The 5309-nt window shown below is 42.8% G+C and overlaps 1 long non-coding RNA gene across 1 annotated transcript; it reads right to left on the bottom strand.

The window, feature by feature from the left end:
• Nucleotides 1-1175: 1175 nt before the first annotated feature.
• On the bottom strand, nt 1176-3066 carry LOC123147194 (uncharacterized). Its single transcript, XR_006473089.1, has 3 exons — nt 2739-3066; nt 2420-2649; nt 1176-1546 (listed from the first exon to the last, which is right to left on the bottom strand). It is a non-coding gene; the product is annotated as an uncharacterized lncRNA (long non-coding RNA).
• Between the last annotated feature and the right edge of the window lie 2243 nt (nt 3067-5309).

The raw sequence follows: 5309 nt of genomic DNA, 5'->3' as shown, positions 1-5309 counted from the left end.
TCGTTCACACCTGTCCACCAGAAACGCTCCTTCAAATCGAAATACATCTTGGTGTTTCCAGGGTGTATCGAGTATGGCGAGTCGTGAGCCTCCTGAAGTATCAACTTCCTGATCTCCGCATTATTGGGCACGTAAACACGGTCCTCATACCACAAGGTGTCATGCTCGTCCTCACGAAAACCTTTGGCTTTTCCTTCACTCATCTTCTCTTTTATTTCAGCAATTTCCTTGTCATCCTTCTGAGCTTCACGAATCTTTCCCAACAATGTAGATTGAACTTCCATCGCTGCAGAAAAACCTCTAGGAACAATCTCGAAACAGAGTTCCCTGAGATCGTCAGCTAACTCCTTTGGCAAACCTCCTATTACTAAGGTATTAGCATAACTCTTCCGGCTCAAAGCGTCTGCTACGACATTGGCCTTCCCTGGATGATAGTGCAACTTCATATCGAAATCCTTTATGATCTTCAACCATCTCCTTTGCCTGAGATTCAACTTCTTCTGTGTGAAAATGCACTTCAAACTCTTATGATCCGTGTACACATCACAATGATTTCCAATAAGAAAATGTCTCCAGGTTTTGAGTCACTACTAGATATCCCATTATAACCGAGGGTGCAATTAACGTCGATTATTTAAGCTCACCGTCAACTAAAGTTATAATCGACGGTACACCGTCAGCCATCTCCCGTCGGCTATTCTTCGTCGACCATTGCACTAATAACCGACGGTACCGTCGGATAATTTCATGGCCAGCGGTTATAAAGCCGACGGTGAGCCGTCGACCATATTTTGGCCAGCATACTACTCAAATTACTTGACGAAACTCATAGCCGAAGGTCCCTCGTCGGTTATTTAATTTCCGGCGGTGCTTGCTTCCTGTCGGTTTTTGTAATAGCCAACGGTTTATTTGACCCATCGGGATAATTAATGAACAAGGGGAATGTCAAACCATTGGTTAATATGATTACTAAGGGTGGATACACCCCTTCGGGAATTCAACAACATCGTCAAATTAGGGAGTCATCAACAATCTGATTCCCGGTCATTGGCTATTAGTAACCCCTCACGAATTGCTTTCCCCAAGTGGTGTTGCATAACATAAAAGTGTGATTCAGCACGCTAATATTTTTAATTTTTGGCATTTCAAATACATACACAATCACACATGACCAAATAACATGTATTATATTTACCAAGACTTGTGACCAAGTGCGTACACATAGATCATCAAAAGCCTAATGTGTTTCATCCAGAATACATAGATCATAATGCCAAAAAAAATACTCCATACATGTCCGAACAGTTCTCATAACCTAAATTGTCGTAAATTTTGGAACTTCACTTTGTTGCATGACTATGCAGCTCGTTCGACTTGCCACCATCATCACTATAGCGATCATAATTGTCATCACTATATGGGTCAAAACGTTCATCTCTATATGTATCATCTCCTCATGGAGTAGATATCATCCACGTCCTCATTAACATCGTGATCATTCTCACGGCTCGGACTGCCTCCAGTGTTGCTTCCCACTCGCTAAGAACTGATAAGAGTAGTTGTCAGATTAGGAAATGAATGGAAAAGTTGAAACACGTAAGACGAGTCGCATCTCAAAATTAATACATGGAAAGAAAAAAGGAACATTACTACATTTATATCCTTTTATTCTAAATGTTGACATAACCAAGTGAATATAAATTGAAGTAGCAAAATATTGTTATCTAGCATGCAAAGTAATTGAATGTATGGGAGCAAGATGTAATTAACAAGAACAAGCAGATGACAAAAGAGGTAAATGAAAGAAGTGCCATCCCTAGCGGGAATACATAATGTGAACTGGAACCCTATGCTCTTAGCGCCACAAGAAAACTGGTGCCTAAGCACAAGCTCCCATACTATAGTATGGATGTTTGAAGTACATTTCTGATAGTCAAAGCACTGTTTAACTATGTTATAAATATTTAACATTACCATATAGGTTTCAACGCATGTGTCTACAGGCCAAGTTTTTCCTGCTACTAAATCATAGATAATGTTATATATTGTACAATAGTTGTGGGCTTCATAAATAATTTAACAGTGGCTAAAAAAGATAGCACAAATGCTAATGTACTTCTGTTTGAAAAGACATTTATGTTAGCAAGCTGATCCTGACCTTTTGTTTTCTTCATATGTAGTTAAATCAAGCAATCTCCTAGTGTGCATCTCCAAGACTAAAAAAGGAAGGCCCGTAAATGTGAATGCTCTTTAAAAATCTAAGTACAGAGAACACATGCACAATGCCAAACCTAAGCAAACAAAATGACCGTACATTCTAGTAATATTTTCTGAGTTCAGAGGACAAAAATCGTAAGTGACATTCACATAGACCCTACAAGTGAATGTATGCCAGCTATGCACATCAAAAAATTCTTACCAAGATGGCACCACCGATGAGGCCACCATTGGTAGTCGTGCATTTGACATCATCTAGCTCATCATAGAGGAAGACAGAATTCTGGTCGTTCGGCTGGAGCTCGCCGATGAAGCCGGAGACGGACGTCTAGGTTGTTGATGCGGGGGTGCCGACCCTGCGCAATCCTTCACCTCTGGCTGTAGTCAAAGTCGAGGTCGGCTCTCGTGTGAGCTGCAAATAGTTCGTACAACCTGAAGTCCCTAACATGAATACATAAAACATGAGAACGAGAGGAGGAGGGGAACTGGCCGGAGTTGCAACTTGCAAGAGAGGAACATACCGAATCAGCGTGGCTATCTCTGTTGTCGCCCCAAGATGAGCTTCCACCGGATCTGATAGCCGAACACTACTGCTGGGTCCCACCATTTTGAGGCCACCAGATCCCATCTGGCCTATGTGGTTGTCGCCGCTGTTGGTGACGGTGGAGCTCAAGGCTGCCGGATCTACGGTAGGCGTGCGCCAGCTCTGGCAACATGTTCAAGGAGTGGTGGGCTAGTTAGGCGCCGGCTCTGGTTAGTTGCGGCAACAGCCGGGAGGTCCTTGGAGAAAGGCGAGGGAGGTGAGAAATAGCAGATGGAAGAGGAAAACGCTCAGCTAGCGGTTTGGGAGAGACGAGGGAAACGAGGAGGGTCGATCGCATGATCTGAAGATGTGGGGAAAACTGGGAGTACCAACTAAAAAAATCTTGGACGGAGTAGTGACGGCTTCGCTCGCTCATGTGGCCAACTTTAGAACATAATATTTGTATATTCTTTTGGATCAAATTCATCTAAACAAAACTTTATATTTCTATTATTAGGCTTCTAACTTACTTCAATTTTGACATTTGGAACTCGCACATATTCTTATTTTGCCACAATAACATACCAATGTGTTGGCGCACATCTTTGCTCGTGATGTAGCTCAACATGGTCCGATCCCATGCAACCATATAACTAGCATGTTATTGATGTCATGGTGATTTTTTTAGCCATGTCACTTAAAAAAGAAAAACATCTAAATCAGCGAACTGATGGCGCAAGCGAGATAGGATGCCTCGCTCGCGATGCACATGCTGGTGGGGCCCATGCACTGCCTTCCCTTTTCCCTTATCCATTGGAAAAACTCACCCAGCCATTCGTCCATCGATCTCGCCCACGGCGGCCTCCTCCTCCTTTTTCCAAAAGCAAGTACATCGCTTGATTCTCAACAATGGTTGCCTTCTCCTAAAATATTGGACCAAATGAACATTTTTTTACTGGCTAGCACAACAAGCTTTTTTCCTCGGCAATGGCGCGCGGGGGGGGGGGGGGGGCTGATCTTATGGTTGGGAGGCGACACATCAAATGGTGCGGGATGCAACCAATTGGGAGATCGCGGCGATCGACCTATGCAAAGTGTTGTCTTTAAAACAATATTGATCCTATTTGTTCTTTTGGACAATAGTTTATATAAATAGGACTACCTACTTACTATTTTCTATGGTTTCTCACATGGTACCATTTTTTATTTCAATATACCGAACTTTTTCTTATTACAATTCAAGATATTAATTAGTACTCCATGACACATGTTCATTTAATAAAAATGTGGAGACTCATATCCTTCTAGAGTGTGCAGATGTATTTAAGAAAAATGTGGAGGTACCAAGTCACAGAAGGACTCATAACTAAAAAGTAGCTAATAGTCCCTTCTGTTTACAAAGACGTCCCTAGAACAATGATGGAAAACACGGTATGTACAAGCACAACCTAACAATTGTCGAGGATGACCCACTTGGGACGACAAGACCTCTATGACTCCTTTTCGCGAGCTCCTTGGAGAAGCGGCGATGCCTCCCTTTTACCTCCTTGGTTGGGAGGAAGATGAATGACCATCCTTGGGCCACAAAAAGTGGAGGCGTGGTCAAGCCAAACAACACCCTACTGTAATAGTCGCATCAAAGCATCCCACATGGATGAGCCTATCCCAATCTAGAACTCAATATTTTCCCACTTTGTGTTTGCCATGCTAGAACCTAATTGTTAGAAATTTACTTATATAGAAATTATCTGGAATGTAGCCATACGTTGTTCCACATGTCTTCGTGCACTGAAACATATAACCGAGGGTGAAAATCAACCGTCGGTTATTGCTATCCCCCGTCGGCCATTTCCAGTCATAGCTGAGAGTTTTGTTTTGACCATCGGTCATTAATTTATAATGTCGGCTATTACATGTAATCCCCGTGGGTATATCCATAACCGTCGGATATATCAATGAACCGTCGGGCATTAAATTGGATATCCGAGGGTTAGGTTTTCCCCATCGGTAAATGCAATACATTGTCGGTTATTACCAGTCATACATGTGAGTTGACAAAAACCGTCAGCCATTATCACCATCGTCGGCTATTACTGTCAAGGCCGACAGCCCTTCGGCTATTAGATTTCACCGTCGGAAATATGGGGATTTCTACTAGTGAGTGCATGCACTACGGCTGCTAACTGCAAATCATGCGTGGCATAATTTAATTCATGCGGTCGAAGCTGTCATGAGGCATACGAAAGAACTCTTCTGTCTTGCATAAGTACACTTCCAAGTCCTAAGTGAGACGCGTCGCAATACACTTGGAAATCCTTACGTATATCTGGCAGAATCAGCACTGGGGATGTAGTCAAACGTCTCTTGAACTCCTGGAAACTTGCTTCGCATTCTATTAAAGAAGCCCCCAGGTTTAATGAGCGCGAGTGGCGCGTCACTAGATGAGCCTTTAAGGGCTATAAAAGAAAAGAGGGGAAGGAGAGAAATGTAAGACAGAAAAATGCAAAAAATGGACAGAGGAAGGAGACGAACACAGAGTCCGGCGCTAGGCATAGAATCTTCGGAGACG

The sequence above is a fragment of the Triticum aestivum genome, chromosome 7A (assembly GCF_018294505.1).
Source record: "Triticum aestivum cultivar Chinese Spring chromosome 7A, IWGSC CS RefSeq v2.1, whole genome shotgun sequence".
Taxonomy (NCBI): domain Eukaryota; kingdom Viridiplantae; phylum Streptophyta; class Magnoliopsida; order Poales; family Poaceae; genus Triticum; species Triticum aestivum.
The sequence above is the reverse complement of the archived record's forward strand: the minus strand, read 5'-3'. Positions and strand labels throughout refer to the sequence as shown.